This window comes from Cetorhinus maximus, chromosome 15, assembly GCF_964194155.1.
Source record: "Cetorhinus maximus chromosome 15, sCetMax3.hap1.1, whole genome shotgun sequence".
Taxonomy (NCBI): Eukaryota; Metazoa; Chordata; class Chondrichthyes; order Lamniformes; family Cetorhinidae; genus Cetorhinus; species Cetorhinus maximus.
Window position 1 is genome coordinate 77,067,885 of NC_135893.1, and position 10,956 is coordinate 77,078,840.

At 43.8% G+C, this 10,956-nt stretch overlaps 1 non-coding gene and 1 pseudogene across 1 annotated transcript; one reads left to right on the forward strand and one right to left on the reverse strand.

The window, feature by feature from the left end:
- Nucleotides 1–9,581: 9,581 nt before the first annotated feature.
- Nucleotides 9,582–9,686, reverse strand: LOC144691291 (U6 spliceosomal RNA). Its single transcript, XR_013579092.1, has one exon. It is a non-coding gene; the product is annotated as a U6 spliceosomal RNA (small nuclear RNA).
- Nucleotides 9,687–9,954: 268 nt separating this feature from the next.
- Nucleotides 9,955–10,055, forward strand: LOC144691285 (U6 spliceosomal RNA; annotated as a pseudogene).
- The last annotated feature ends 901 nt before the right edge of the window (nt 10,056–10,956 follow it).

Below are 10,956 nucleotides of genomic sequence, written 5' to 3' on the forward strand. Positions count from 1 at the left end.
TTTTCATTCTATCTTTTCTCCAAGCTCAGTCTCTCTCCTGTTCCCTCTCTTCTTCCTTAATGTGCGTAACCGTTCAAAGATTTAATGATGAAGGACAGTAAAGAGTGGGTGGTCTGGCATGAAAGCATTATTGAACAAGAAATGCAGGAAATACAACTGCACATGAGCTGTAACATTTTTCTCATTGGGCTGGATTATACACAAGGGCAGACTCGTCGCACACCAGTGTAATTTTTGGGAGCGAGCCCGCCTCTGTTTGGCCCGATTTCCCAGCGGTAAAAAGTACCCGGGACATGTGATCTTCGCTCGAGGGGCATGTGTGCAGGATAGCATCTGGCCCACTGACCTTGGAAATAGAGCATAGGTAACCATAGGGACTAGCGATCACCAAAGCAAACTGTTTAGAGCTTCCACCTCAGTTCTCTGGGACTTTGTCCTAATTGTTTTAGAAGCTGTTAGACCCTCTAGCCCTCAGCCTTCACACCCCCTCACCCATTCCACCCACCCTCCATGGCCCATCATATCCTCCATGCCATCTCAATGCAAATTCATGCCCCCCCAGAGCCCTACATACCCACCTTGCCACCTCCTTAGCAACTCACCTGATATGCTGCATCGGAAGATCTCTGGTGCCATGAGGAAATGAGAAAAATGTACATTTCTAACAATCAAATACCGCTGTCACTCTTGCACACTTCCTAGTGAAAAAAACTCCCATTCACAAAACACATTCAAAGCTTTTAAATCTTCTCAAGTGATGAATCACTTATAGAAACAAACTTCTATTCAATAGCCATGTCAGAGACAGATAATCCTTTAAAAGCCTCTTCAAGCTGTTAATTGAACTGTGAACTCAGAAACCCCTGCTGAGATAGTTGTAACTTTTGAAGCTCAGCCATGCATTCACAATGACATAATGATGACTCTTGGGGAAATGTCAACAAAGGCCTCCATTGAAACTGCACAACCAGATGCTACAGTTGTTCTAACCTATGCTTGTCAATCAAAGCAGATCAGCAGACGTTTTTTTCATTCTCACTGGCAGATAAGACATGTCGGAGATCTCCACCAATGCCACTACAAAACTGATTCTTTGGAGCTGCAGTAGAGTTGGCCAAGGGCCTCTCCCTCCCCATTGGAGCACCCACTTGCCACTGAGCTACATGGGCACAATCGAGACAAGTAATTCAGCTTATGAGTGTGTATGGGATTGTGAGCCCAAAACTGCATCTTTCTGTTGGCCAGCTTGCAGGCTACATCCGAATCTGCTCCAGGAGTAAACCAATATTAAAACAGATTAGCGACGTATCTTTGTTGTTGTCACTTGTGAAATTTTGAATTGCTGTTAGTTAGTAGCTTTGTACGGCAAGTTGTGAGGCTGAGATCCTGATGAATGGAGATAACTTACTCTGACTGATTATAGTAACCTAACTCTTTTAAGAATTTGACTGCATGCTAACATCAGTGAGGATTACACACTGGTGATTAATCAATTGGTATTTTTCCAAATCGTGTTACAGTAAAAATCAAATGAACATTATGGGAACAAATTCAAGAAATCGCAGAATCAACTGACATTTCTTGACTCTGAATATTTTTTTTTATTCATTCATGGGATGCGGGTGTCACTGGCTGGGCCAGCATTTATTGCCCATCCCTAACTGCCCTTGTTCAGAGGGCATTTTAAGAGCTAACCACATTGCTGTGGGTCTGTAGGCCAGACCAGGTAAGCATTACCCTGGGTCTCTGGATTACTAGACTAGCGACAATACCACTACACCATCGCCTCCCCATATGCTAAAGGAGAAACAGGAATCAAGGGAATTATTTCATCTTCAGAATACTTCTCCATTTTGAAACTTCAAATGTTCCACACCAATGCAGAAAATCCCCATGCTGCCTCCAGAACTGTCTCACGACTTCAATGAGGAGGTTTGAGCTACTCAATTCAGTTTAATTGGAGCCATTGTCAGCTGGACTAGAAAACAGGTAGCTGCTAAATCAAAAGGTGTTTCTAAATTCAGTATATTATTAAGTATAACCCCAAAGTCTAATTGCATTTGTTACTGTGAAGTGCTAATGCTACTACAGCTCTCAAAGAGTTAAAGTTATGATTATATGAAAGTTGCTCCTTATAAGAATCCAGAGGGAGGGGTCCAGGTGGAGGGAGAATATTGGAGGTGGGTAAAAGGATCCGTTGAACGGGGAGAGGACTCCTGCCCAAAGAAGTGAGCACGGAGACGAAGGCAGCGGAAGAAGAGTTCAGCATCGTGCCGAGCCCGAAATTCATTGAGATGAGGGCGTAAGCGTATGAAAGTAAGTCCTTTGCTGAGCACTGAACGTTCAGCATTGGAGAGGGGAAGGTCAGGGGGTATAGTGAATACACGGCCGGGGCTGGGATTGGAAGACGGGGTGGGGACAGAGGAACAGGCAGGGATGGAGGGTCCTGGATGGGTGTTGGTGTCGATGGGTTGTGGAAGCGTCTCCGTGCTCACTTTTTTGGGCAGGAGTCCTCTCCCCATTCAACGGATCCTTTTACCCACCTCCAATATTCTCCCTCCACCTGGAACTGTCCCTCTGGATTCTTACCTTCTCTTGATCTTTTCATTGAGAACTGTCGGCGTGACATTAGTCGTCTCAATTTCTCTGCTCCTCCATTCTCTCAGGTCCAACCCCAACATTGTCATCAAACCCGCTGACAAGGGTGGTGCTGTTGTTGTCTGGCGCACTGACCTCTACCTCGCGGAGGCTGAGCGTCAACTCGCAGACACTTCCTCCTACCTCTCCCTGGGCCATGACCCCACCACTGAACGTCAAACCATTGTTTCCAGGACTGTCACTGACCTCATCTCCTCTGGAGATCTTCCTTCCACAGCTTTCAACCTGATAGTCGTCCAACTTCGGACGGCCCGCTTCTACCTCCTACCCAAAATCCACAAACAGGACTGTCCCGGCAAACTGATCGTGTCAGCCTGTTCCTGCCCCACGGAACTCATTTCTCGCTATCTTGGCTCCCTTCTCCCTCCCCTTGTCCAGTCCCTTCCCACCTACATCCGTGATTCCTCTGACACCTGACGTCACATCAACAATTTCCAGTTCCCTGGCCCCAACTGCCTCCTCTTCACCATGGACGTCCAATCCCTCTACACCTGCATCCCCCACCGGGATGGTCTGAGGGCTCTCTGTTTCTTCCTCGAACAGAGGCCCGAACAATCCCCATCCACCACTACTCTCCTCCGTCTGGCTGAACTTGTTCTCACACTGAACAATTTCTCCTTAAACTCCTCTCACTTCCTCCAAATAAAAGGTGTGGCTATGGGTACCCGCATGGGCCCCAGCTATGCCTGTCTCTTTATGGGGTATGTGGAATATTCCTTGTTCCAGTCCTACTCCGGCCCCCTCCCACAACTCTTTCTCTGGTACATTGATGATTACTTCGGTGCTGCTTCATGCTCTCGTCTGGACCTGGAAAAATGTATTAATTTTGCTTCCAATCTCCACCCCTCCATCATTTTCACATGGTCCATCTCTGACACTTCCCTTCCCTTCCTTGACCTCTCTGTCTCAATTTCTGGTGATAGACTGTCCACCAATACCCATTACAAGCCTACCGACTCCCACAGCTACCTCGACTACAGCTCCTCACACCCCACTTCCTGTAAGGACTCCATCCCATTCTCTCAGTTCCTTCACCTCCGTCGCATCTGTTCTGATGATGCTACTTTCAAAAACAGTTCCTCTGACATGTCCTCCTTTTGCCTTAACCGAGGTTTTCCACCCACGGTAGTTGACAGGGCCTTCAACAGTGTCCGGCCCATCTCCCGCGCATCCGCCCTCACGCCTTCTCCTCCCTCCCAGAACCATGATAGGGTCCCCCTTGTCCTCACTTATCATCCCACCAGCCTCCGCATTCAAAGGATCATCCTCCGCCATTTCCGCCAACTTCAGCATGATGCCACCACCAAACACATCTTCCCTTCACCCCCCCCCCCAGCAGCATTCCATAGGGATCGTTCCCTCCGGGACACCCTGGTCCACTCCTCCATCACCCCCTACTCTTCAACCCCCTCCCACGGCACCTCCCCATGCAAACGCAAAAGATGCAACACCTGCCCCTTCATTTCCTCTCTCCTCACCGTCCAAGGGCCCAAACACTCCTTTCAAGTGAAGCAGCATTTCACTTGCACTTCCCTCAACTTAGTCTACTGCATTCGTTGCTCCCAATGCAGTTTCCTCTACATTGGAGAGACCAAACGCAGACTGGGTGACCGCTTTGCAGAACACCTTCGGTCTGTCCGCAAGCATGACCCAGACCTCCCTGTCCCTTGCCATTTCAACACTCCACCCTGCTCTCTTGCCCACATGTCTGTCCTTGGCTTGCTGCATTGTTCCAGTGAAGCTCAACGCAAACTGGAGGAACAGCACCTCATCTTCCGACTCGGCACTTTACAGCCTTCCGGACTGAATATTGAGTTCAGCAATTTTAGATCTTGAACTCCCTCCCCCATCCCCACCCCCTTTCCGTTTCTTCCCCCTCCTTTTTGTTTTTTCCAATAATTTATATAGATTTTTCTTTTCTCACCTATTTCCATTATTTTTAAATGTATTTCCACCATTGTTTATTTCTACGTTTTAGTATTTCCCCACCCCCACTAGAGCTATCTGTACCTTATCTGTCTTGTCTTCTACTCTTAATTAGCACATTCTTTTAGATAATATCACCACCTTCAACACCTCTTTGTTCTTTTGTCTGTGACAACTTTGGTTATCTCCACCTATCACTGGCTGCTTGTCCCAACAAAACCACCCCCCCACCCCACCTTAAACCAGCTTATATTTCACCCCTTTCCTAATTTTACTTAGTTCTGTTGAAGGGTCATGAGGACTCGAAACGTCAACTGTACTCTTCTCTGCCGATGCTGCCAGACCTGCTGAGTTTTTCCAGGTATTTCTGTTTCTGTTTTTGTTTTGGATTTCCAGCATCCGCAGTTTTTTATTTTTATAACTAGGCAGGATGCTGTTTGGTTTGGTTTGTAAATTACTTTATTCCCTATAGACGAAACACATCGAACACTGAATGTGAGGAAATTCATTTGGTGCAATCCATACAACTTCTTTGGTGATGTTATAAAAACATAGATCACAGATCATAGATCGTAGATCGCGTAGATTATTATCATGACCGAACTCTGGGTGTCATTGATAGAAGAGAGCTGGAAACCATGCTGTTGCAAGCCAGTGAACATTTATTGACTATTTGCACTATTTACAGAGATGGGCTTCAGCAGGGACTCCATTGAAAGCTTCTTCTCTCAGGTTCCAGTTACATGTGATTTGGCATCACCTGACATCACTGATGATGTTCTTTAGCTATTAGCATAACACTGTGAATCCTTTATACTACATACACTAGCCCACTTGGGGCCAATTCTTTTTGGTGCTGAAAGATACAATCGTGCGGTTGTCTGAGCTGCTGACAGTGCTGCTATTCCTCCCCCCTTGCAGCCTTTCTGCTGCTTTTCCCTGACTTCTACTGACTTGAGTTAATTCCTCACAAAGCCTCCCCCTCTTCAAAGTCAGAGCAAAGACATTTGGTAACACCAAGCTGCTAAATGTTTCCTTCATGACCAGATGTTGCTAAGGATGCTCAGATACTTGTTAAAGCAGCTCATGCCTGCATCATATTTGTGAAAAAATTGGCCACAGAATCCCAAACTGGACACCATTTTTGAAACCCCCTCTTCATCTACGTTTTGAGTCCCTTCTAATCTCTTCCCCTTTGGCTTGGAGGCTATTTGATTCTCTCACCCTCTGAAGCACAGTGGGATGTTTTTCTATATTGTGGGTGCTATATAAGTGCAAGTTCTTGCTATTGTTGCTCTGGTGAAGGCTGTGCCTTACCCAGAACAACATTGGGAAGAATTTTCCCCCCGTCGGGGGGGGTTGTGCGGGGGTGGGCGGGAGCGAGTGCAACCTGCAACCCTGATCGGGTCCGCACCACCATTTTATGTGGGCGGGCCAATTAAGGCTGTGCGCTCCCTGTGTGGGCGGGGGGGGGGGGGGGGGGGGGGGTGGGGGGGTTGGTGTGGGGGGGGGGATTCCCTGAGTCGGGGCCTGTGCTTTTTCACGCATGTGCGTGAAAGAGTGCAGAAATCTCACTGAGGCACAAAGGTGCCTCAGGGAGATTAGTTTAAGTTGTGGAAAGTTTAATAAAGGTGGAAAAAAATTGTAAGGGCACGTCCCTGAATGTGACACCTTCACATGAGCTGGGACGTGTCAAAGAAGTAATATTAAAATTTTTATTACATTTTAAAACACTTCTTGAAACCTCATCCCGCTCGTGGATGAGGTTTCATGAAAAATGCAAAGGCCGCCTGTGTTCTTCGTCTGCCCATCAACCTTAAGGTTGGACAGGCAGCTCAGCTAATTGAATTAATTATTATTTAAATGGCCTTAACAGGCCTTTGATAGTTTGGCGGGTGCGCAGCCGTTAAACTGAAAACCTAAATGATGCGCGGTGACGTTAGGACACCCGCCCAACATCACCGCGCATCATTTTACACATCGGCGAGTGGGCCCCGCCCCCGCTCACTGACCGGAGAATCCTACCCATTATCACAAAGATCTTTCACTGTCTATCCGATATTAGTGTCCTGTTTCCTGTTGCTATGCAGCAATACTTTGACCAGACTGGCTCCCATTACTATTATACGCTCAGTCTAATGAAGATGAACCATCTCAACATCTCCTTTTCAACCTATGTCTCACTGCCTCAGCACATTATACCATTGTAAATGTGACAGAAAAAAAAAATGTTTTTGTGTCCATATTATTCCCCCTCTCCTGAAAAAAGAAGACTTGCATTTATCACCCCAGGACACCCCAAAGTGCCTTACAGCCAATAAAGTACTTTTGAAGCATGGGCATTGTTGTAAGGTTGGAAATGTGTTTGCCAATTTGAACAGAGCGTGATCCAACAAGTAGCAATGAGACAATGACCAGTTTATCTGGTTTATTGAGGTTGAGGGATAAATATTGCCCAGGTTACCAGAGAAAACTCCTATTTTCTTCACATATGGGCTTGGAATCTTTTACATCCACCTAAGAGAGCAAACAAGGCCTTGGTTTAATGCCTCACCTGAAAGATTGCACCTCCAACAGTGTAGTCCTCCATCAGTGTCAGCATAGATTTTGTGCTCAAGTCTCTGGAACGGGTCTTGAGCGCAAATCTTCTGACTCAGAAGTGAGAGTGCTTCCCATTGAATCACAGCTGACACTTAGGCATTGACTCACATGGGGAACTGGATTGTCACACAATCCAATGACCGTACAGTTTGACAATATTGGTCGATGAGGGATATCACAGCTGAGTCAAATCTTATCCTCTGCTGATGCCCACTCATTCACTTTTTAGCACAAATCACAAAGGGCAGTAAGTAGTAGGAAGTCAGGCTATTTCTTCGGCTCTCCCTAGCCCTGGACACTTGGGTCCATTTTTAGAGCATCTTACCACTAGACCCAGATAAGATCCACTACTCAATAGAGACCAGGGCTTAAACTTGAAGCCTTTGAGACAGCAAGTTTCCCAATTGACTCATTAGGGACATGTATCTTGTACAATTTAGGAAGGTATTTAATGATACGTGCATTTAATGATCCTGTGTGATGTCAATGGATATATTAACTGCCAGATTAAAGAAAAGAAAGAACTTGGATTTATTTTTTCCACATAGCACCTTCTGTGGCCTCAGGATGTTGTAAACTGCTTTAGAGCTAATTAATTACTTATTTGAACTGTAATCACTGTTGTAATGCTGGAAATCCAGCAGCCCATTTCCAAACAGCATGGTCCTGCAAACAGTAATGTGATAATGTTTGGATAATTTGCTTTTAGGTGTTGGTTGAGGGATAAATAGTGGCAAGGGCAACAGCTAAGTGTCAGATTGAACGCTTCCCCCTGATTCCTGTTTTGTTTCCTTCTTAATTGCCACACTACAAAATATCTATGTCCTTATTTATAATGTACATTCAGTTTAAGAGTGAACCCTCAGCCTTATCAGGGGTGGGAGTGTGATCTTTGTAAAATGTCTGCTTCAAGCTACTTCTGACCATAAAGCATAAACAGGCTAACAAGAGGTGACTTGGCCAATGCTGCTCGAAACATTCTGAAGTCCAGTGCCTTGCACACAGTGGATGATATATTATAAGGACATAAGAACACATCGTCAAATTGCATTGCTCTAATTTTCCATCCTTTTCTGATGCTGAATGGAGAGTTTTAGATAAAGGGCCTGAAATCTTTCAATAAATTGCCCATTGTATGCAAAGCTAATGGTGCAGAGATTCAGAAAGATGCATCATCCTTTAAGGCCTCACAGGTCAGTTGTGATGTTTTTCCGTAAGCTGATCTTCAGTCAGAAGTAAATAGATGAGAAGCTGACAGACAATAATGTTAAAATTAAAAAAAGTTAAGTAACATTTGGAAAGATTACATAGAATTACACAGAACCTATCACCAGAAACAGACCATTGGGCCTAACTGGACTATGGAGTTTATGCTCCAAACAAGCCTCAACCATCCTACTTGATCTAACCCAGTCAGTATGTCCTTTTGAGAACAGTGTGAACAACATTTAAAAGGACAGAATTTAACAAAAATTGTGATTAAGGACATAAGCTGAGGTAAGATGTACATTATTGCATAAAGTACATTTGATTCCCCTGGGGTAACTTTCTTGTACTTCATTGGGTAGTGGACATTGTATCTCTCTCTCTCAAAAACCTCTTGAGGCTGGGGGGGTCAATTGAAAATTTCCAGCTGAGGTTGATAGATTTTTGTTTGGCAAGGAACAAGAGTCTTAAGGTTTATGGAACCCAAAGTGGGTAAATGAATTTCAGATTAGCAGTTATCTAACTGGTGGGGTGGGCTCGAGGGAATAAATGGCCTACTCCTGTCATTTTAAAACATCAAGACAATGAATTGCTGTCAACAATGTCATTACCACTGATGTCATTCCCAAAGCTTCCTATTCAGCGAGTTTTGCTTTAGTCTTTAAGAGAATTGAAATACGAATGAACTACTTATTTAAGACACACTTATCTATCTTCCTGAATGCTTTTACCTTTTGTCGCTTTGATTCCTGTGATCCTGTGTGATGTAAACAGTAAAGGCAAAGCTTTTGTAAAATCATCCTGCTGCCAGAAACAAAAAGATCTATACAGCCACAAATTTAAAAAGCTTGATGAGCTCAATGGGTGACATTCAAATAGCTGTCACAAGATATTTTATGAGATCCTAGCATGAAATTGCAGATAAGGATTAGGGCCACCATATCTCTGATGTCTTATCTTCTGCACAAGCTGCACAAGGACATCATTATGTTACGAGAGGAAGGAGTGATTCAATTCATTCTCTGTACACCACATCTCATTGTGATTGTTGAACTGGTTAAAAATTGGGTCAGTTATTTGCAATTCACTAACTAGGTCGCTACAGCTTTAATTATTATTTTTTCACTTTTCGCAGTTTATTTTTAACAAAACATTTACAAATTTAGTTTTCATCAACGTTAACTGTCTGCAAAAATATGGAACACTTCACGAATTTGCATGTCATCCTTGCGCAGGATCCTTGCCGCGCTAATCTTCTCTGTATCGTTCCAATTTTAGTGATTGTGGTAGTCCACGAGAAGTTGTATTAATTGACTGTAATACTGACCAGACCAGATAAAAGGATTTAATTTAAAACAGTTGTCCAATCGTTTTACATGACTCTGCAATTTATTAAACTATAAACAACACCCTTGCCAATTAGATTTTTAAAAATAATTCATTAGTTCAAGTTTAGGTTCAGTTCAGGTAATTTGTCAGCAAATTATTTCCTTTCTCATGCTATTAAACTGTGAATAATCCACGCTAAGCAACTGCATTGTTGAATTAAGCAATGATTGAATAATTGCAAAGCAATATATACTAAAATTGGAATGATACAGAGAAGATTAGCATGGCCCCTGCATAAGGATGACATGCAAATTCGTGAAGCATTCCACATTTAAAAAAAAATAAGTTAAAACCAGAATCCTGTGGATACTGGAAATCTGAAATAAAAACAGAAAATCATGGAAACATTCAGCAGGTCTCACAGGATCTGTGGAGAGAGGAGCAGAGTTAATGTTACAGGCCCATAGCCTTTCATCAGAACTATAAGTTAATTGATTTTAATTTTTTTCATTAAGTTCCTCTATTGTTGCCTAACACTGCTTCAAGTTTTCGAAATCTGCACGTTATCTTTTATATAACTCCTACAAATAAAATGAACCGTCTGCTCTGCAGCTGTGGTTCATTATGGAAAAGATCTGTGTTTCACCACAGAGAGGATTAGGAAGAAATTTGCTTCAGGGTTTTAAAATGCCCAGGAATGGATGGTGTAGATGTAAACTGGACTGAGAGTCCAGAACGAAAGGTAAAAAGCGTGAAATGAACAAACCTCCGGCAAAACTTGAGATACAAATGATTTTATTCCTTCAAAGTAGTGAGAAGGCAGAATAGACTCCAGGTTAAAGCAATTAATACTGTGCCAATGACCCTGATTCTAAAACAGCTGGATAGGAACCTGCTTAGGAACATGGCTGTGGGCGATGTGAACAAACACAGACAGAGATAATCAAATGTGCGGAACTCAGTATCACCATTGCTGTCAGGCCCTTGGAAAAGTCAAGCAAAGCAAATCAAGGATGAAAAATGTAGGATCGAAATTTGTGTATCCAATTTGGAGCTTGCTGTGATTTATTTTCTGGGGAAAGGCGCAGAGAAACTTGGCAGCGGCTTTTCACAGGAGATCAAATGGATTGATAAAAGTATACACGAGAATGTGGTCTGGGGAAGGGGTGGCCTTGAGGGGCTGAAGCATCTTTTTATGTTCTTAATTTCTTTAAGGTGTGCCCTGAGTCAGGGAAT